This window comes from Aquarana catesbeiana, linkage group LG04 (genome assembly GCF_042186555.1).
Source record: "Aquarana catesbeiana isolate 2022-GZ linkage group LG04, ASM4218655v1, whole genome shotgun sequence".
Classification (NCBI taxonomy): Eukaryota; Metazoa; Chordata; class Amphibia; order Anura; family Ranidae; genus Aquarana; species Aquarana catesbeiana.
The window spans coordinates 604,746,699-604,770,422 of NC_133327.1; the positions used below are offsets into that span (position 1 = coordinate 604,746,699).

The 23,724-nt window shown below is 41.3% G+C and overlaps 1 long non-coding RNA gene across 1 annotated transcript in view; it reads right to left on the bottom strand.

Annotated features, from left to right (window-relative positions):
* Positions 1-2,584: 2,584 nt before the first annotated feature.
* LOC141140762 (uncharacterized) overlaps positions 2,585-23,724 on the bottom strand; it is a 68,377-nt gene continuing 47,237 nt past the window's right edge. The window contains exon 3 of the long non-coding RNA XR_012243995.1: positions 2,585-6,797. This is a non-coding gene — a long non-coding RNA (uncharacterized lncRNA). The remainder of the gene's footprint in view (positions 6,798-23,724) is intronic.

Here is a 23,724-nt window from a genome sequence, read left to right on the forward strand (position 1 = left end):
TTAAATTTCAAATTTTTTAATTACATTTTTCTATTATGTTGCTGTATGTTTGATGTTATGCAGTTACTTTTATAACTGTACATTTGAGTACAATTTATATATATCTCTATGTAGTGACAGTGGAGGACTTTACTTTATTTGCACTGTATAATAAATGAGTTCCCTTTTAGTTTTAATAATAAACTTTTAAAATGAATAGTGTATTAAAAAGTAACTAATTTTGAGAATATTTTTGTGTTTTTTACATGGTACCTGCGATATTTGTACAGTGCATGATAAATAGGCTTACATGAGCTGTAAACAGAGATTGTAATGGTCTAATGTTTAGTGTCGGCCGCTATCAATAAAGTACTAAGAGATTGGTGCTAGTGTGTACCTAATAATAGAGCATTTTTTGGCATTGAGAGAGTTAATTCAAGTTCCCATCAACCTCTAACAAGAAGGAATTCTCTATTAAAGAATTCATCACGTGCAACACCTCACATGTGGTCTATGCTTTGGAGTGCCCATGTGGGTTGATGTGTATATAGGCAGAACCAAGAGGTTGTTGAGGATTAGAATAGCAGAACATGTCCATAATATTAAACTGGGTTTTAAAGACCATAATGTGTCACTTCACTTTAAACTGTATCACAATCAAGACCCTTCAGATCTAAAATTTTGGGGTATAGACCATGTAAAACCAACATAGAGATGCTCAAATCTGGTGAGAGAGCGCTAAGCGAGAAAATCACTGGATCTTTTTGACAGACACCCTTGCCACGAAAGGGTTAAACATGGAGCTAGATATCAATTGCTTTATTAACAACTATTGATTTCTATGGTTGGACAGACTTTTGATATTTGTGAGTGAGCACATTTAAATTTTAAATTTTTTAATTACATTTTTCTATTATGTTGCTGTATGTTTGATGTTATGCAGTTACTTTTATAACTGTACATTTGAGTACAATTTATATATATCTCTATGTAGTGACAGTGGAGGACTTTACTTTATTTGCACTGTATAATAAATGAGTTCCCTTTTAGTTTTAATAATAAACTTTTAAAATGAATAGTGTATTAAAAAGTAACTAATTTTGAGAATATTTTTGTGTTTTTTACATGGTACCTGCGATATTTGTACAGTGCATGATAAATAGGCTTACATGAGCTGTAAACAGAGATTGTAATGGTCTAATGTTTAGTGTCGGCCGCTATCAATAAAGTACTAAGAGATTGGTGCTAGTGTGTACCTAATAATAGAGCATTTTTTGGCATTGAGAGAGTTAATTCAGCTCAGAAGTTTTGAGATAAATTCCGAGGCGCCGTAAGGCCACGCCCTCAGACAAAGTTGTAATGACGAAACGCGTCAGGGCGTGACCTTACGGCGACCGCAAGTGACGTTAGCGTTCCACAGCCTGAGAAAGACAACCGGAAGGAACGAACGGAGGCTGTCTAGTTCACTGAGACTATCTGTGATTACTTCTGGCTCTACAGTAAGACTGGTGATAAAGCTGATACTGAGACATTGGACCAGCTTTTATGCAGTGTTGGAAGGTGTCATTTTTAATGATTGGAGGATTGCAATAAATGGTAAAACGGAACTGTACTACGTGGAGTTTTTCTTCTCATATATCCGGGTAGCTTTGGAGATTGTATGCAGCTCTGATTCAGTTCACATTGCAGATGGCAGTGGTTAAAGTGATTTGAGGATTGAAAATTACTTTTTTCCGGTGAGTCAGGATTCTGGTGAAAGGTGCACACACTTACCAATCAAAACTAGGAACACCACCTGTGTCTTTTCTGGACTTCTCTTATCACCATTTGTCATTCCAATATGATACATATTGCTTTAGAAAGCTAAATGTCATCCAATTAGGGGTTAGAGCTAGTTAAGTTTTGAGCCAGTTAGGGCACACCTCCATGCAATCTGGTGCATTCCATTAACATTAAGGTGTTATGTCACACATTAATTAAGCCCATTTATTTATACTAGAGTGACCAAAAAAAGCACCTGCACTGTTAATTTTCAAAGTGCGGCACACCAAAACGCACAGTAGTGTGTAACCAACATGCTTGGAATGCAGATGTGTTACTTTAGTCATTATGGTGCCATTTAAATTATTGGCTCTGCAACACAATAATGTGTGAAAGGTGTGTTACTGTTCGTTGTAGTAAAAAAACATACAGTAACGTGTGTATTACCACAACACAAAAGTGTTAAACCACTCTTAGTGCATATATGTAAAATAAAAAATGTTGCGCTAAAAATTTTAATATCAAACACCTATCAGCAGTGGTGTGAATAGTATAATGGTGAAAATCACATTACATAAAAATAAAGTCCAATGTATCCCGAAATCAGTCCATGATAAAAAATTATAGTGACAGTTTCCAATGAAAAGAAAAAAAGGAGAAAGTGCTGTGTCCAAAGCCTCCACCTAGTGAACAAACTCGAGGCTTCCTGAACGGACTTAACCACCCACTACAGATAGGTCAATTAGTGCATATGTTATGACAATCTCTAAATCCTTGATGGTGATAGACCATCATGGGCAATACTGCTGTAACCTTGATAGCCGATAGCTCCGCATCTGACGTCGGGTATGATGAAACGCGTAGGAAAAGTATTGGAATCGACTGGAAACCTTAAGGTGTACACCCACGGATTTAATATGTGGAGAGCGCTCTTATATGTGGAGGATATGTGAGTGTTATGACTTTGTATCCAATAAACTACACATTACAGAGCTACGCTATGTGAGACTTTCTGTTTATCTCTATACAATGTGTGGAGCTATCAGCTACTGAGGTTACAGCGGTATTGCCCATGACGGTCTATCACATCAAAGAATTTATAGATTATCACAACATATGCACTAATTGACCTATCTGTAGTGGGTGGTCAAGCCTTGAGTTTGATTTACTTTTATGCTATGTTATGTGTCACATGGTATATTGCAAATGTTTTGAATTTGTTTGTACTTAGCACAGTTTTCATCCATATTACATATACCGTACTTAGTGCATATATGTTTAATCTTTAACCCATCAGAGCTGTCCGATGTGAATCAGTTTACAGGGCAGCCACTGATAGACCTGATAACCTGACTCAATCTTAAGACTAAAGACACAGATAAAAGGTGCAATTCACTAAACTACAGTAATCATTATTTGCCATAAGAATCAATATTTTCAGCAATGCAAGCCAGTGAGAATTGACTATAACAGTCACATGGCTGAGAAAAATTATTGTTAATGGCAAATGCAGTAACAGGTACTTTGAACTTAGTAAATTAAGTCAATCATGAAGATAATTAAAACTGCAAATATACTGTAAATCTTCTATAAGAAAAATCTGCATTATTAAAATACTAATAAAGCTCCATGAAAAAGTGAACTGAGTTACCTACAGTAAATAGCACAATGGTTGTTGATGGCACTTCATTACCATCTTGCTAGTGCACTTGTAAATAAATGTAACAAGCAATGTATTTTTTTTTTTTTTACTTTATCTAACTGGTCTTGATGGTACCTTTTGCATTTGTCTATTTCTTTTATATATTATTTTTGTACAAATGTGCTTTAAAGACTGACATTGTTTTCCATTGTTCAAACAAATGAATTTATCACCAATAAAAAAATCTTCTGAGTAAGGTAATGGACAGAACAGTCTGAAAATACAGTTTTCCACAATCAACTATTCAACTAAATTGCCTTCAGAATTGTATGTCTATTCATAACAATACAAAAAACATAGAAAATTGGTCTTTTTGGGCTCCATTAATGTAAGTTGCCACAGTAACCAAACTTTATATAAAATGATCATCCATTATCAAAGAGGTCACTTGGACAAACATGACGCTTGGAATGTGGTTTCGACTAATGGCAGACCCGAGTTACTTTGCTTATATGCATGGGGTTCGGATTCTCCACTACCATAAATTTGTGGCAAATCTTGTGTGTACACTTTGTGGACCTGGCAAATGAATGCATAAATTCACAATAGTAACTATAATGTACTACCTGCCCTGTGAACTAAGATCACCTGGCTTGGAAGGAGCAATAAGGGGACTTTTGAATAAGTCAACCCCCTCATCAACAGGCTGAGTTCTCAGCAGCTATATTGCAATGTGCTTTAGCTGTGATAGGGAAAGCATAAGGAACACTGCTGATAAAGTGCATAGGGAAAGATTAGTATAGAGCTTGTAAGCACTAGAAGGTCGGTTAAAGTAGATGTAAACCCTTAATAAATGTCCCGTGGGTCAGAAATTGCTATGTATCATGGAGAATTGAGGGGGAGTGTGGGGTGGTGGGGACTGGGCGTTTACCCCCCAAAAAAGATACCCTGGTCCTTTAAAGCTGATTTAACATTCAGTGCTTGTGCTGTGTAATCTGCCCCCCTCTAAACTGTAAAAAAACCTGCTTGAACCTGCCACTTTCTGTATCCTCTCTCTGTACGGACCACGATAACCAGGGCTGCTGAGCCCTGACCACCATGGTCAGAGTACGTCCCTGCGTCATCAGCAGCCTGCTCTCAGCTCTCCTCTCTCCCCCCTCAACTCTGCCTGTCAGCTCCTTGTTGTGTGTCACCGTCTCCGCCCCCCTGCCCCCCACCACTATTAGTACAAATCCCAAACTTTTAAATGGTCATTGCTCAGGCATAGAACATATGTGTTGTCTAAAAACGAGGCTTATAAATACCTATTTAGCGCTATCTTCAGGTTGGTCATGTGACTCGTGGCCGCTTTACAGCTCCGAGACAAGGCTCCTTCAGGAGGACCTAAGCGGCCACGTGATCTCCCTGGCTGACATCAGAGGGAGATCTCGGCCACTCCTGCAGAAGCAATGTATTGGAGCTGAAATGTGGCTGTGAGTCACATGATTGGCTTCAAGATAGCTCTAAATAGGTATTTACAAGCCTCGTTTTTAGAAACACATATACAGTGAGCTATGCCTGAGTATCATAGAGGGGCTGTCATTGACTTATACTTGTGCCTTAACAAACACTTAAGGGTTTTCACTTTTATTTTTCCTTTGGTACATCTTAAAAAATGAAAAGGTAAACTAACCCCCAACGCCCTCCCCACTCACGTGGTCCCCTCTGCACTTAGCTGTTGTAAATGCCATCTTCTGCCACTCATGACAGCTTGTATAATGGGTTAGACTATTGAAAACTTCACTACACAGCCCCAGGAGCTGTGTAGCATCATAATGTATGCAGTGACCAGGAGTCGTTAGTCAACATGGCAACATGACTAATGAGAATCTCTTCTGAGTCGTCTTACTTCTCTCACAGCATCCCAGAGAAAAAAGAGATTTTCATTGGTCAGCATGGTCACGTGGGACGCACTGACTAATGATCGCTAGCTGCTGTGATCATTATGATGCTTTTGTTTATAAAAAGCACTCCCCACTCCCCGGTCCGTGCTGCACTTAGCTGCTGTAAATGCCATTTCTTGCCACCTACACCAGCTTGTGTAATGGTCCAGACATTTGAAAACTTCATTACACAGCCCCAGGAGCTGTGTTGCATCATAATGTTTACAGCAGCTAGCAGTAATTAGGCAGCAGGGCTGCATGCCCAATGAGAATCCCTTCTAAACCTTCTTACTTCCCGGACAGTATCCTGAAAAAACAAAAGATTCATATTGGCCAGCACAGTCACGTGGCCGCACTGATCAATGATCGTTAGCTACTGTGAACATTATGATGCTTATGTTTATAAACGGCACTCTAGAAATAGACATCCACCTCTCTGCCATTTTTTTACAATACGGTTGTAGGGAGGTGGCTATTAGCTAACAAGTGTATTTAGTATTTTAAATTGCAGTTCTGAGGTATGTTTTCCAATGTGCACTGCCTCGGTGCACTGCTCATGATACCCAAAAATCTTTTTAAGGACTAATTTCTGTCTGCAAAAATTGATTGATAGCAAGTTCTTCGATTGTCAACACCTTAGCTATATTTTCCCTTTGTTTTTTTTTTGTATTAGAATTTTGGCTTGAGATGATTAAAGCACATCAAGCAGTTGTTGCTGACAGTCTATTCAATATCTTTTTTGCATGTTAGATTTTTTCAGCATCGTACTGCACTCTGTAAACAAAATTTTAAAACACTGTGCAACCGAACACAGCACAACCTCACCCCAGGTGCACTGTAACTCCCTCCTGTATCCCCATTTACACCCAAAAAATGTTGCAGTAACACCGCAGTGGGTGTGGGTGGTAGTCGCCTGTAATCCATGTCTGATTTGTTTTAGTCCATACTGTACTGAAGGCCTTCTCTGATATAGCATGTGCTGCAGGGCAGGCTAGTAGCTCAAGCACATATCGGGCCACCTCCAGCCAGTGGTACATGTTTGATACCAAGTAGTTCATGATCACTTGTAAGTGTTTTAATTAAAGCTTTGCCATCCCTTGCTTGGACAAGGCAGGGATGGCCTTAAGAGGAAAAAAAGCAATGATGGGGCTGTTTTTTTTCAGATGATATGGAGGGTTTGGGGTTTGAGTTTCAATGCTTTACTCAGGTGAAAAGTAGGTAGCCTATGGGTGTAGAATTGTATGCCTATTTTTTCTGCCTGCCCTTCCCCTCTTATTCTTAGAGAAAGTCTCACAGGAAAAGGCCAACAAGGCACTAGGCGGATCAAAATTCGTCTCCCACCAAATATGGTTGCTCCACAAATTCCAATAGGCCGACTCTTCCCAGCTGGCATTAATTTGCACCAGTTTGTATTGCAATCCCTGTCCATGTTCGTTGGACCATGCAAGATGGCATTATGATCGAAAACATAAAATAAAATGTAAACAGGGAATCTGTAAAAAAAAAAAAAATTAGCTGAAATTAAAATAAAATAATATACACAAAATTGTAATCAAGGGTAGAAATATGTCAGTGTGGATCTGTCACATTGTACAGCTATAAATTATTGCTTCAGTTTGTATTTCTGGACAAGGGAGTTTACATTTGAGATAAAGTCATGGGCCTGCTGAAAGCAGGAGGAAGCATTTCCTCCATCTCCACCCTCTCAGTGATCAGATTGTACATTTGAACCTTAGAAGTAAGTCACAAGGTGAAAGACTGCAGCAGGGCCTGGTCTGTGTCAGACATTTGTAAATACAGCCAAGACCTGCACAGCAACCAGGATTTAGGACTCATACATACTATGTGTTTAGCTATAGTGCAAGAGGTCTCAGCATTTTGGTGTGGGCAGAAGGCACAGGTGCACTGTCCAGCCCCACTATTGGCAGCCTGTAAAACTCTATAAGATGCTGAAAGCCGCTGTAGCTGGACAGAGAATGGCGGATACTAACGAGAATGGAGTGTTACTAAGGTTTGGGGTAATATTCTCCCAGGGATGAATGCTCAGAACACAGTTTATGTGTCCTAGGATTTGTCCTGGGGCACATACAGCCCTAAACATTAGCAACACTTAGTGCACTAGCCAGCTGCAGGGGCTTTCAACTTCTCATAGAATTTTACAAGAACTTGGCAATGGTGCTAGGCAGTACACCTATGCCTTCAACGTTCATCAAAATGCCAGGACCTCATGCATCAGGGCTAAAAACCCACTGTGTATAAGGCCTCACACAATTGTGTTATCTTGGAGTCAATATTTCAGTTCAGGAAGTTGATACTGACCCGGGGTAGAATTTTTTGCTTTCCAAATGCTCCCAAGCTTTGTAGCAAGACTCAGTCAACTGATTTCAAATCTCTATACCTCACACTTATATTGAACCCTCTTTTATTCACTTCGTTCACTTTGGCTTTGTTTTCTTTAGTCAAATGATCAGTAGAGTTGAGGGTATCTTTCAGATAAGCCAAAATGTGTAAGTGTCCTACTGGAGAAAATCAAACTGGCAGGGCTTTCCTTTGTAGATATTTGAGACAGTTTCTACAAAGACTATCAACATGAACATTACCGACCCACATGAGTAAAGGGGGTGCTGCTCGCCCTAGTTCTTTAACAAAACAAAACAAAAAGGTGCTCCCAAGGGCTTTAAGGCAGCAAAAAGGAGGTCAAACTAATACACAGGTATATAGAAAAAAGATTTGTATTAATACAAAAATATTAGTTAATATTTCAGCATAGTTGAATTAAAAACATGAGCTCTGGTATGCACAACCTCAACAACATTCTACTGGCAGAAAACAATTATTCATAGAAATTTTCCAACTTGTATTTGCGAGGAAAGGACCCCAACGTGTTTTGATTATAATAGTTCAAATCTTCCTCAGGGGGATAAGGACATCTTTAATAGGGAGGTTTGAAGAAACCCAGAGCAAGCTTTGCTTAAAAAAACACACAATAATGTTTCCAAGTGGTCACCCAACCAAAAGACAAACAGAAAAAAACTCCACTGCTGCCTACAAGAGATTATACTTTCAGGACAGCGGAAGCAAAAGAGACAGCTGCACATCTAGTTCCAGTTCAGGGTTATATCCAATGAACTGCAGAGGAATTACTGAAATATATGTAAGGCTGGCCTCATGCTGGAAAAGTTCTTATTATCCAAATAAAAAGTGTTTTGTAGCTGTAACTTTACCACATAGCAAGGTTAAATGCGGCTTTAAAACGTAGATGAATTAAGAGCCTCATGTGGGGAGTAACAATGTATTTCTCCAAGGACAGTGTGTAAAGGTATGGCAGCTATCTTGTAGGGAGTGTTGTTAGCACAAACCTCCCTATTAAAGATGTCCTCATCCCCTGAGGAAGAATTGGACTATTTTAATCAAAACGACTTGTCGTCCTTTCCTGGCAAATACAAGCTGGAACATTTCTATGAATAATTGTTTTCTGCCAGTAGAATAGGGACATCTTTTATTGTTGAGGTTGTGCATACCAAAGCTCATGATTTTAATTCAGCTATGCTGAAATTTTAACTAATATTTTTTGTATCAATAAAAATCGTTTTCTATATACCTGTGTATTAGTTTGACCTCCTTTTTGCTGTTTAAAGCCCTTGGAAGCACCTTTTTGTTTTATTTCTACAAAGACTAGCCACTGTCATCTTGGGCCAGTAGAAATGATCTTGGACTAGGCCATTCACTTTCTCAGGTCCCAGATGGCCATGATGCTCATGCAGACTTCTGGAGATCATTTTTTGGAAACAAATGCGGGAGAACCAGTTGATGTCTCCCAGAGTGGTCATAATACAATCCTTCAAGAACTGACTACGTTTTGTAAGTAAAGACTTTTTTAACACCTCGGGAGACACCAAAAAAAGGACTGGGGGAAAGGACCCCAAAAGAGTAAGCACACCATGGAGGGTGGTCCTGAGAAAGCCTGCAGTTATGCCAAGCAGACAAAACGTGTTGACCATAGCTCTTACGCTATAGAGTCCAAGTTAGGCAGCCTGATGTACAGCCTGGATTGTTGAGCTACATGGCGGGTAAGCTTCCCTGCACTTGTGCCGGCTTATGCGGTTGGAGTGGGAATGAACTGGATTTACAATTGCTGCCCAGTGGTCTGTCAGTGAGACTCCATGTCTTCCAGCCTGTTCAACAGAGACAGGTATAGCATGCTTGACCGGGCATCCATTGAATTATTCGCTAGTGATCTCTATGGATGTTATTTCATTGTTGCAGTATTTTACTTTTACATTGAGACTGCAGCTGATTGATCCCACCCAGCATGCTATGTAACTGAACTGACCTTCTGTCATATTCCAGGAGGAAGGAATGTCTCCTGCATCTACACAGCTTTATCAAGTGCAGTATACTTCAACATAAATCAATTCACTTTTTTTTACTCATCTTACATTCAGGGATCTGGGAAGCAGCTCACCCGCCTCTATTGCTCTCTTTTCAGTGATATAAGCACCCTTGCTCTAATGTGATCCTTTATGTTAGCTAGAGCCTTGCTGGCCAATAGAGTTTATATTTTTCATGAAGCATTAGATTGAGGTCACTTTTGGTTCACCACCCATTAGCACTCCTTGATTTCATGGTCATTGTTTATTCCACATGTACTCCATTGTTCCATGGGGATGTTGCTGGTGGATAGGAAGCTCGAGTGACCCATTATCTTGGCTGGGTCTGGATTCTATAATTTGTTTTACCAATGACAATGTTGTAATTTTTTAGTGGTGGGTGGAGGTGGTTATTTTGCTTGTGCTTACCTTTTCCACATTTTGTAGTCCCAATAAATTACATATTTTTTGATATAGCATAATCCTGTGTTCACATTTAGAACCCAGTTTCTCTTTTGGTGTCCTTTCCCCTAGTCTTTCTTATGGTGCCTATTTGGGGTACGCGGACCCAAACTGATAGGGTGTTATGATGCAATAATTTATTTGGTTCTCCCCCTTTTTTCAGTGTCATTCTATGTGATGACACACATTTAATCTTTGTCCAATTAGGGGAGAAAACACTGCACCCAATATATATAACAATAACTACACATTTATAGATAAACACCAGTATGGAAATAATGCAACCTCTATATGATATAATCTTTGTAATAGAACATACATCCAATATACATAAATTATTAGCAAATGAGCCCAACAGGAGACCTGGGGGAATTCTAAACATATGCCTGGGTAGTGTTAGGCGATTGGTTCTGCCCGTTCGGGGAACAAGCAAATTTGCAGTGTGTTTGGCGGGTGTTCACCCCGCTGAACGCCCTACAATGCACTGAGTGCTGCACAGTGCATTCTGCGCCCTGACTGGGTGTCAGTCACGCCACCCGCCACACTCAAAAAAGAACAAATGAGGCCCCTGGTAGATGATCGCATGTGCAATGTCCATTTTGGTTCTGAAGAGCAGCTTCCTACATGTGTTTGATTTTTTTTTTTGTGTTACTACATATTTATCAGGTAGTCTTTTGTAGTCTGGGAAACAATTATTTATTTTTTTTAACTTGATCATATAAATGCTAGCAGACTTCAGAATGATTTGGAATCTAGTAGCTAGTATTGAAAGCAAAGTTAAACATGTACGTGTTATGCCGCATACACACGATCGGTTTTTCCGACGGGAAATGTTGGATGTGAGCTTGTTGGCGGTAAGTCCGACTGTGTGTATGCTCCATCGGACATTTGTTGTTGGACTTTCCACCAACAAAAAAAAAACGTGTGTATGCAAGACAAGTTTGAGGCAACGCCCTTCGGGCAAAATTCCGTGGTTTTGTTGTCAGAAAGTCTGATCGTGTGTACGAGGCTTTAGACATGTGTATTGTCTTGTTGAGTACCTGTGTATTGTATTGTTGAGTATTAGTGTAAGGAAGCTAGTTGTTAGGTAATTTGGACAGGGTATAATCCCCAATCCTCAATAAATTAGTAGGAATGATGCCTGGCGGGTGTGGAGATGCGACTCGGTGTACATCTTGCGACATGTATGCGTTTCTTGATGATCTGATCGAGGGTGAATACTGCTGTGCAAAATGTAAGCACATTGTTTCCTTGTTTCCCTGGAAGCCCAGATTCTGAATCTAGGGAAGCAACTGTCAGCACTGAGAAGACCCTCCATACTAAAGGAGAGCCAGAAATGTACCCGGCAGGGCACAGCACAGAGGCAGGTGGAGACAAAAAGGTACAGGCACCAGAAAAGAGTAGATGGGTGACAGTCAGGAAGGATAGATGGGGAAGTGCCAGGGAGGATGATCCAGGGCTGGAGCATCCTAATAAGTACGCTCCATTGAGTGACATTGGTGAAACCAGTCAGGGACCAGCACTGCTGGAGCTGAGAGACTCTCCTAGCTGCCAGGGGAAGAACTCCTCCAGGGAGAGTGGGGGGGAGCGAAGGGAAAGGATAGACAGATTCTGGTGGTAGGGGACTCAATTATTAGAAGGACAGAGAGGGCAATCTGTGACAAAATCCAGAAGCACCGAACTGCATGGTGTCTACCGGGCGCTCGGTTTTGGCACATCACGGATCTGGTGGACAGATTTCTGGGAGGGGCTGGGAAAGACCCGGCTGTCATGGTGCACATTGGCACCAATGACAAAGTCAGAGGCAGATGGAGTGTCCTAAAGAATGATTTTAGGGACTTGGGAGTAAAGATGGCCAAAAAGTTAGAGGGGTTTTTAAACTAGGCGACGGTGGGAGCGTCCAGAGTTAGAGATAGTCAGCGCGGAACATAGTCCAAAGGGTAGTATTGGGGGCATTAGTGGTAGGTTGACTAAAGCACATAAACCCAAGGCAAGTATAGTAACAAGTCCTAGTTGCAACCTTGGAACACCCAATAAGAGGATAGTATGCGACCGGTGGTCTAAACTACGTGGCATGTTCAACAAAGCTAGGAGCCTGGCAGACAAGATGGGTGAACTATAGATACTGTTGTATGAGGAGGATTTGGATTTTGTGGTAATTTCAGACACCTGGTTCAACAGCTCTTTTGATTGGCTGGCAATGATTCAAGGGTATACCCTTTATCGCAGGGATAGAAAGGGTAAAAAAGGGGGAGGGGTATGCCTATATATCAAGAATAATGTACAAGTGAATGTGAGAGATGGCATCAGGGAGGAGCTAGGAATCTAGGGAGCTAGGGAGGAGCTGGAATCCTTATGTGTAGAGCTCCAAAGGGATGAAGCTAAGGGGAAAATAATACTGGGAGTATGCTATAGGCTCCCTAACCTGAGGGAGGAGGGGGAGACGGACCTCCTATCACAATTTGGATTAGCAGCAAGGATGGGAGGTGTTATCATAATGGGGGATTTTAATTATCCAGACATAGACTGGGCGGAGGGAACCACGCATTCGTCTAAGGCTCACAAGTTCCCAAATGTCTTGCAGAACAATTTTATGGGTCAGATGGTAGACGCACCAACTAAAAATAAAGCATTACTAGATCTACTGATTACCAACAACACAGACCTGATCACGGATGTGGAAATACGGGGCAATTTAGGAAACAGCGATCACGGGTCAATTGGCTTCAGTATAAATCACACAAATAGGAAACATAAGGGAAATACAAAGACACTGAATTTCAAAAGAGCCAACTTCCCTAAACTACGAACCTTGCTATAAGGCATAAATTGGGATAAAATCTTAGGAACAAAGAACACAGAGGAGAGATGGGTTCACTTTAAGAGCATATTAAATAAAGGAATTAGCCAGCGCATCCCATCGGGTAATAAATTTAAAAGAGTGAACAAAAGTCCTGGATGGCTTAACTCCATTGTAAAAATGAATATAAAAGCAAAAGAGAAGGCCTTCAAAAAATACATGGTTGAGGGATCATCATCAGCATTCAGACTTTAAAAGGAATGCAACAAGAAATGTAAGGGTGCAATTAGGGTGGCTAAGACAGAACACGAAAGACACCTAGCGGAGGAGAGCAAAAAAATCCCAAGAACTTCTTTAAGTATGTAAACGGTAAAAAAGGGAGGACAGACCATATTGGCCTCATAAAGAATGAAGAAGGACATCTGGTTCCAAAGGATGGGGAGATGGGAAAGGTATTGAATTTATTCTTCTTCTCAGTCTTCACGAGGAAATTGGGGGGCTTCAGTATCCAAAACTGCAGTGTTTAGTCTTGTGACACACTGCAGGAAGCACCCTCATTGCTAACAGAGGACAGAATTTGAATTAGATTTGGGAAACTTAACATTATTAACTTACCGGGACCAGATGGTTTGCCCCTGAGGGTACTTAGGGAACTCAGTCAAGTAATTGCCAGACCATTGTTCCTAATTTTTACTGACAGTCTACTGACTGGAATGGTACCAGCAGATTGGAGAAAAGCCAATGTAGCACCAATATTTAAAAAGGGCCCAAAATACATCCCTGGAAATTACAGACCAGTTAGTCTAACATCTATAGTATGCAAGGTCTTTGCTGGACTATATACAAGATTTTAGTAATGAAAACTGAATCATTAGCAGTAATCAGCATGGATTCATGAAAAATCATTCTTGCCAAATGAATCTATTAACTTTCTAGGAGGAAGTGAGTTGCCATCTAGATATAGAAAGGACCGTAGATGTAGTGTATCTGGATTTTGCAAAAGCATTTGACACAGTTCCCCATAAACGTTTACTGTACAAAATTAGATCCGTTGGCATGGACCATAGGGTGAGTACATGGATTGAAAACTGGCTACAAGGGCGAGTTCAGAGGGTGGTGATAAATGGGGAATAATGTGTTCATAAACGACCTGGAGGATGGGGTAAACAGTTCAATCTCTGTATTTGCAGATGATACTAAGCTAAGCAGGACAATAACTTCTCCACAGGATGTGGAAACCTTACAAGAATATCTGAACAAATTAATGGGGTGGGCAACTACATGGCAAATGAGGTTTAACGTAGAAAAATGTAAAATAGTTCATTTGGGTGGCAAAAATATGAATGCAAACTATACAATAGGAGAGAACCTCTGGGGGAATCTAGGATGGAAGAGGACCTGGGGGTCCTAGTAGATGATAGGCTCAGCAATGGCATACAATGCCATGCTGCTGCTAACAAAGCAAACAGAATATTGGCATGCATTAAAAAAGGGATTAACTCCAGGGATAAAGCGATAATTCTCCCACTCTACAAGACTCTGGTCTGGCCGCACCTGGAGTATGCTGTCCAGTTCTGGGCACCAGTCCTCAGGAAAGATGTGCTGGAAATGGAGCGAGTACAGAGAAGGATAACAAAGCTAATAAAGGGTCTGCAGGGTATTAGTTATGTGGAAAGGTTGCGAGCACTGAACTTATTCTTTCTGGAGAAGAGACGCTTGAGAGGGGATATGATTGCAATTTACAAATACTGTACTGGTGACCCCACAATAGGGATAAAAGTTTTTCGTGGAAGAGAGTTTAACAAGACACGTGGCCACTCATTAAAATTAGAAGAAAAGAGGTTTAACCTTAAACTACGTAGAGGGTTCTTTACTGTAAGAGTGGCAAGGATGTGGAATCCCCTTCCCTTTCACAGTAGGTACACTATTCCTACTGTGAAACACGGAGGTGGATCGCTGATGTTTTGATGATGTGTGAGCTACAAAGGCACAGGAAATTTGGTCAAAATTGATGGCAAGATGAATGCAGTATGTCATCAAAAAATACTGGAGGAACATTTGCATTCATCAGCCAGGAAGGTGCACATGGGACATACTTGGACATTCCAACATGACAATGATCCATAACACAAGGCCAAGTTGACCTGTCATTGGCTACAGCAGAATAAAGTGAAGGTTCTGGAGTGGCCATCTCAGTCGCCTGACCTCAGTATCATTGAGCCACTCAAACGTGCAGTTCATGCCAGACAGCCCAATAATTTACAGGAACTGGAGGCTGTTTGCCAAGAGGAATGGGTAGCTTTACCATCTGAGAAGGTAAAGAGCCTCATCCACAAATACCACAAAAGACTTCAAGCTGTCATTGGTGTTAAAGTGGGCAATGTACGGTATTAAGAACTGGGGTATGTAAACTTTTGATCAGGGTCATTTGGGTAGTTTCTGTTGTTATTATGATTTAACCACTTGCTTACTGGGCACTTAAACCCCCCTCCTTCCCAGACCAATTTTCACCTTTTAGCGCTGACGCACTTTGAATGACAATTGTGCGGCCATACAACACTGTACCCAAATTAATTACCCAAATTAATTTTTCACCCAAATCATTTTTTTCACACAAATAGAGCTTTCTTTTGGTGGTATTTAATCAAAGCTGAGATTTTTATTTTTTGCTAAACAAACAAAAAAAGATGGAAAATTTTGAAAAAAAAAAATCATGTATCATAGTTTGTTATAAAATTTTGCAAACAGGTAATTTTTCTCCTTCATTGATATGTGCTCATGAGGCGGCACTGGTAGGCACTGATAGGCTGTACTGGTGGGCACTGATAGGCTGCACTGATGGGCACTGATAGGCACAGTTAAGGCGGCACTGATAGGCACAGATAAGGCAGCACTGATGGGCACAGATAAGGCGGTACTGATGGGCACAGATAAGGCGGCACTGATGGGCACTGATGGGTGGCACTGATGGGCACTAATAGGTACCACTGATAGAAGGCACTGACAGGTGGCACTGATGGGCACTGGTAGGTGACACCAATGGGCACTGATAGGTGGCACTGATGTGCAGCACTGTTGATGAGGCACTGATTGTGGTCACTGATAGGTGGCACTGTGGGCACTGATGGGTGGCACTGTGGGCACTGGTAGGCGGCTCTGTTGTGTACTGTTGGTGGCACTGGCAGGTGGCACAGGTGGACACTGAGGAGCTGGCGACAGCTCTCTGTGATCGGGACTTATGTCCCTCTCACAGCCACCGGTGATCAGCTTTTTTTTTCTCTCCTCACGCTGTCAGCATGAGGAGAAAAAATAGCCGATTACCGGCTCTGTTTATATCACATGATCAGCTGTCATTGGCTGACAGCTGATAAGGGGCCTTACTCCGATATGTGATCCAGCGAGTCTCATAGACTCGCTGATCACAGAGCGCACCACGCAGGCTGCTCAGGCACGGGAGGATGTCAATAGACGTACTCCTGGCAAAGCAGGTCCGCACTGTAGGCATCATTCAGCTATAGTGCAGATCTGAACAGGTTGAAAAGAGTAAACACAGTTGATTGATAATAAATGGCTTCAGCCAAACACTAACCATGAGTGAAAGAAAAGTGTTTGTGTTATCATTCTTATTCTCTGAAAAATGGCCAAGAAATCATAAATTCTGCCAGGGTATATAAACTTATGAGCACCACTGTATATTCTGAATGGGTTACAAAACCATATGCAAAAAGATTAACAAATAAAATGACGGGGATACACATAAACAAAAATGGCATCATATAGATAATAAATATATAAATTGCAAACACGAGCCAGTCGAATGTGAAGATGAATCAAACTTGTCTGTTCACCCTATAAACTCTATGCATTTCATGGCTCACGACCATTCGTAAGGAGTTAGATGAAAAGATAGGCTATAAATTAGTAGCAAAAATATCTGTTATTAAATCTTACCCTAGATAGGGGAACTAGTAGGAAGCAAAGGGTCTGGTACTTACAAATAGGCTGCAAAACTATGTCCAGCCTGTTAGAGGGAAGCACGAGGACCCCAGATATAATGTCTGGTCCGGGGCTGAGGCAGGAATTACGCCCAAATCGAGAAAAACAGGCAGGTGTACACCAGAGCGCCACAACACAGGACATCAGGCATAACAAACAGGCATAACATCTGTGTTATGCCTGATGTAAACGTGTGGCAACCACATAACTCTTAAATGTGATAAAACAAAATAAAATAAATGTGAAAAAATTATGAATGGAAAAACGTTAGTGAAAAAAATTAATGATAAAAAAAATATATATATATATTTTATATATCTCAAAAATGGTGAATGGAGTCATGAAGGACCTCCATCTTCTTTGTACTGTTCCATAACACCACATACAGCTTAAAGACATTCAAAGGATTGGTGTCCTTTCCATTTCAATATATCACTCATGCCAGTGCCCAGTTCTCCATGCCCTTTGTGTGACCATCCCTTGCCTTTTAGCCTTAAAAATGGACAGATTTTATCTTCATGATTTGCCCCCACAGACTTCAATGGGGTTTGAGTTTAGATTCACAATTTTCAGACTTTACAATGGGTTCAACCAGTGGCGGCTGGTGCTCAAAATTTTTTTGGGGGCGCAAATGAACTGAAAAATTCAGAAAAATACTGAAACAAAAACATCAATTGCAGCCAACTGTGCCCATCATATGCAGCCAACTGTGCCCATCATATGCAGCCACTGTGCCCATCATATGCAGCCAACTGTGCCCATCATATGCAGCCACTGTGCCCATCATATGCAGAATCTGTGCCCAGCCAGCAAAACAGCCAACTGTGCCCATCATATGCAGCCAACTGTGCCCGTCATATGCAGCCAACTGTGCCCAGCATATGCTGCCAACTGTGCCCGTCATATGCTGCCAACTGTGCCCATCATATGCTGCCAACTGTGCCCATCATATGCAGCCACTGTGCCCAGCAAATGCAGCCACTGTCCCCATCATATGCAGCCAATTGTGCCCTTCATATGCAGCCAACTGTGCCCATCATATGCAGCCACTGTGCCCATCATATGCAGGCAACTGTGCCCATCATATGCAGCCAACTGTGCCCATCATATGCAGCCAACTGTGCTCCATCATTTGCAGCATTTGTGCCCATAATATGCAGCCACTGTGGTTTGCGCTTGCAGTGCACCTTTTTTGACGCCTATTAGAGCCTATGGCTCTAATCAGGTGCTTCAAAAACACCCCCCGCCACTGTAATTCAGTTGCCCAAAAAGAGGCCGGACGCCTAAATGGGGGGTGTTTACAGAGGCCGTGGATAGATTCATGCAGTGCATGGGGGTGGCTGGAGAGAGGGGGCGGTGCCCAAACGCCCCTAATGGATGCACGGCCACTGGGCTCAACAGACGACCCGAGAACTGAAGCCAGGCACATTTTTTCATCGTTTGTGAAAGCACTATGTATGACAAAACAATTACTTTAAAAAATACTTGGTATAAAGAGAGGGGGGGGGGGGGGGGTGCCGCGCTATCCAAAGGGGTCTTAGCTTATAGGTGTTAATGATAATTCCTAATATTCCTAGGTCACGAAGTTTTAAATAATCATAAACATAAAATGATCGTAAAAAATCGCATGGATTTGAGTTGAGATTATGCGTAGATATAATGACTCAAAAGTAGATGTGTTGATCCAGCAAGGGATATAAATATAAACACTGATGCATATGTTGATCACAAAGTGAAAAAATATATATATAGATAAAAACCCAATTACTGCATGTGTTAAAATATTACAGTACAATATATCCAAAGTGCTCGTGCTCTTGTGTCTTAAATAAGAAAATCAAACTTGTACATATACTAAAGTGCAAAAATGGGGCAATACAATAAACAAATCATATATCAAGTGAAACAAACAAACATCAAGTGAAACAAACAAGAAAGGAGATATGGTCGCCTGATCCTCGTGTTGCGACCAGTGCGACAGTGCAAGTATTGTGTGGATGGTTAACGTGAGTAGTTAAACCCACTCTATTTGTTAGTGTCAAAAGTAAATTAGTAATTCAAGTGTCCAAAAAAAATGAATGAATGGTGTTCAAAACCAGTGCTCAAACACAATAATCGAATGACAGTGGGGTGTTGCTATGCAGATCAGACACTCTATATCCTCTTCATGCAGCATGCACTAGTGTAGGTAATGGCCCCTTACCTAGCGGTGCTAGGTCAACCGCATATAAGTTGTTAACTCCCGGAGTCTTGGGTCTTTCCTGCGTCTCTGCGTCCGGACTTGCTGACTCTACAGGATCTTATTGGGGGCTGGGATATGTCTAGTAGTGGTCCTAACTGGGGTCCTAGGACAGTGCGGCTCCTAGCTCCTCCTCCACATCATGTCTCCAGTGTATGTAAAATATAGGACAAGGTACCCAGATAGTGAAGTATGTTTCTTTAGGGTCACTTTATTCACATATGCAATATACAGAGTACTCACATTAGCAGTTCTTTTCATACAGCATGATATCCTACGAGCAGCGAGCTCGCAATGTATTCAGCAAGGAAGGTAAACCAAAAACAAGCCTATTCCGTCCCTACGCGTGACGTCACCGATCACGTGACTTCTTCAGGGGATAAACGAAATAGGCTGAAGTTAGTCTTAAATAGTCTCTCCCATAGGAATAGATTGGCGGCCATTTTCTTGTAGCCGCGCCGGCCATTATTAGGTTTCCCATGTGCGCGGCCATTTTCTTGGTTGGTAAAGGGTATGGTAAATGTATTCAATGGGAGGAGGCCGAATTGTTGGTATATTTCCATGGTGATGGGGCGGGACGTCCTAATCTCATTTGAGTATCTTTCAGAGATGGTTGTTACACAACGGCAGACTCTGAAAAAGTGCAGACCCGCTGCCATGCAGTTTAAATGGAGAGCTAATCGTGGGTTCCGGTTCTGTGTAACATTGTGAATGGGGTATATATGAAATCTTTATTGTAAATATTAAAAATAAACTTTAAAAGGAAAGGAACACTTAGGTTCTCAGTATAAAAAACTTATATAAAACTCCAGGGGTATATTTATTGGTGAAGAGGACCAGTTCGTTCCATATAAAATCTGTATATATAAAAAAAGGGGTGGTAAAAATAGTGATTGATTAATTTAGCTACTTCACAGGGAGGTGGTGGAATAGGCTTATTTCCCCTATCCTGTAAACAACACACTTGAATAAGCGGGAGGTAGGGAGGGGGGAGGGAAAAGGGGAGGGGGGGGGAGGGAAACAAGGGGGGGGGGGAAAGGGGGAAACAGGGAAATCATCGGGGAAACAAAATATCAACATCCAGATTATATGTATTAAAAAGTGGGAAGAGATTGTACACTATTCATTGGGAATCGCAAAAAAAGTCGCATTAAAATCACTTAAAAAAGCGCATTAAGAATCGCATAGAAATCGCATTAAAAATCACTGAAAGACTACACTACTCATTGGGAATCACATAAGGATCGAATTAAAAATTAAAAGTCACTTAAAAATATCGCATTAAAAATCGCATAGGAATCGCATTAAAAATCACTGAAATACAGTTGCATTAAAAATCACTTAAAAAACAGTTTAAGTCGAACTCAATGTTCAAACCTCTCGGGACAAAAGTGTCTAAGGTGTATATCCACTTGGATTCCAGTTGGCTGAGGGTTCTTACTTTGTGACTTCCCCGCCAGTGTCTCACATATGGTTCAATTCCCCAAAATTTTAATTGTGTGGGGTCTTTGTTATGACACAGCAGGAAGTGTTTGGAGACACTATGTTTGTCATACCCCTTCAGGATGTTATTCACATGTTCCTTAATCCTGACTCTGAGGGGTCTTTTGGTGCGGCCTATATATTGTAGGCCGCAACTGCATTCTAGAGCGTATACTGCTCCCTCAGTGTTACAGCAGATGAATTCTTTAATCTCGTATGTATCTCCAGTACTATTTGATGTAAAATGGAGTTTCTTCTCATTTGGACGCTTGGTTCTTAAGCACGCGAAACACCTTTTGCAGGGGAAAAAACCATTGCGTGTGAAGAAGGAGATCGTCTTCTTTGGGGGGTCAATAACGTTTTTTACGATTTTATCTTTCAAGGTGGGGGCTTTTTTATATATGAATCTGGGATTGCGGGGAAGTTTGTCTTGCAGATCTTTATCGGCCAAGAGTATATGCCAGTGTTTCCTAATGATTTTCTCTATTCTTTTATGTTGAACGTTAAAATCCAAAATTAGTGGTGCTAGCATAGATTCCGTTTCTTTCCTGATTTTATCTCTGATCAATTCATTTCGATCCATATTTTTTACTTCCAATACCTTCTTTCTTATAAATTGCTGATCGTATCCTTTGTTAGTAAATTTCTGTGCAATGTGCTCTGCCTGTTCCAAATAAGTATTTAGGTGGGTACAATTTCGTCTGACTCTCATAAGTTGGCCTTTGGGGACATTGAACAGCCAATTCCTGTGGTGACAACTGTCTCTCGGGAGGTAGCTGTTTCTGTCCACTGTTTTAAAGTGTGTGCTAGATGATAATTTACCGTGTTCCTGTATGATGTCTAGGTCTAGGAATGTCACCTTATCTTCGCTAATTTCCCAGGATAACTTGATATTTCGGTCATTAGTGTTCAGATTCTCTAGGAAACTCGTGAGTTGGTCTACTTCGCCTTTCCAAAGTATAAAAATATCGTCAATATACCTCTTGTAGATGGCCAGTTCAGTGGGTCTATTCTTAAAAACATTTTGCTCCTCCCACTGGGCCATAAAGAGGCCTGCCACGCTGGGGGCAAACTTGGCCCCCATGGCTACTCCTGTTCGTTGATGGTAATAATTTTTATTGTACCAGAAGTAATTATTCTTAAGACAAAAGTCTAGACATTTCACTAGAAACTTCCTTTGGACGCAGGGCAATTGGGTGTGTAGTCTAAGGCCCCATTTTGTGGCTTCGCATGCTTGATGGTGCAGTATCACTGTATATAAGGAAGAGACATCTGCCGTGGCTAGGATCCAGGGTCCTTCTTCTTTCGGAATTTCTTCTAATATTTGTAGCATCTGCTTGGTATCTCTGAGGTATGCCTCTGTGTTCTGGACCGCTGGCTGCAGGAACACGTCAATATATTGTCCAATCCTTGATGTTAGAGAGTCTATGCCGTTTACAATGGGTCTTGGTGGTGGATCTGTCTTATTTTTATGTATTTTCGGCAGTGAGTATATAATTGGGGTTCGGCAGGATTCTGGTATCAGGTAGCGGGCTTCCTTTTTATTTAATATATTTTTCTTGATTCCCAGGCACACCACCTTTTCTAATGCCTTCCTGCACTTGAACATTGGATTGCTTAGCAGTCTGCTGTAAGTCATCTCATCTTCCAGCATCTTGGTCATGCTCGTATGATATTGCTCTTTGGATAAAATCACGATTCCCCCTCCTTTGTCAGCTGGTCTTATGACTAGATCTTTCCTTCTTGTTAATTTCTTGATACCGCTTTTTATGTGCTTTGGTTCTTCTTTCTTTTTGATTTTTAAAACTTTAATATCATCTAAAACAACTTGTTTAAAAACTTCAGTGTACTTGTTGTTATTTACAGGTGGATTAAAAACAGATTTATTTCGTAGTGTGCTGTGTACAATCTCTTCATCATGGGGTGCCATGTATCTGGGCCTTACTGGGTTTCCTGCCATGTACTTGGCAATGTTCAGTTTTCTCACGAATTTTTGAATTCCCAGATACGTCTGGAATTTGTCCATATTCTTGTAAGGTGCATATTTCAAACCTTTGTCCAGAACCCCTATTTCCTCATGCGTTAGGGTCTGGCCACTCAGATTAAATATACCTTCTCCTTTTATACTCTTCTTCTTTTGCTCTCTCTTTCCGGATCGCTTTCCTCTCTTCTTTCGTCGCTTCTTCTCTGGCTTCTGTTTTCGTCTAAATGTCTCTGAGGAGGGTTCTCCCGGCCTCTGTCTAAAAAAAGCCTGCTGTGGTCGGGATTTTCATTTTGTGGGGGGTATTGCCTATATTGGTTGTTTCTCTCTTCTCCTCGATCGGTCAGAGGAGCATAATAATTGTAGGTGGGTATCGGACTTCGTTCGTAATCCCGATAGTCTCTCTGTTGGGGTGCTCTTCTTTCTCTCTGTTCGTAGTCTTGGCCCGGACTTCTACCCCTTGGTCCGTGGTAGTCGTGTACTGGTCCTCTATTTTCCCTGTATTCGTATGGCCTCCTGTATTCTCTGTAGTCTTGTGCGTATCCTCTTTGGTCCCTTTGATCGTATGAGGGTTTGTGCCAGTTATTGTAGGGCTTCCTGTTGTTTTTTCCATGAAATGGTCTCCTCCCTCCATTCTGTGGAGTTCTGTCGCTTTGTTGGGGTCTTCTGTTCCCTCTCTGGGGGGGTATATGGATATTCGTTCCTGTATCCATAATCTTGGTATTGTTGTCTGGGTGTCATTCCTTCGTTTCCGTCTTTCTTTGTTTTTGGTTTACCTTCCTTGCTGAATACATTGCGAGCTCGCTGCTCGTAGGATATCATGCTGTATGAAAAGAACTGCTAATGTGAGTACTCTGTATATTGCATATGTGAATAAAGTGACCCTAAAGAAACATACTTCACTATCTGGGTACCTTGTCCTATATTTTACATACACTGGAGACATGATGTGGAGGAGGAGCTAGGAGCCGCACTGTCCTAGGACCCCAGTTAGGACCACTACTAGACATATCCCAGCCCCCAATAAGATCCTGTAGAGTCAGCAAGTCCGGACGCAGAGACGCAGGAAAGACCCAAGACTCCGGGAGTT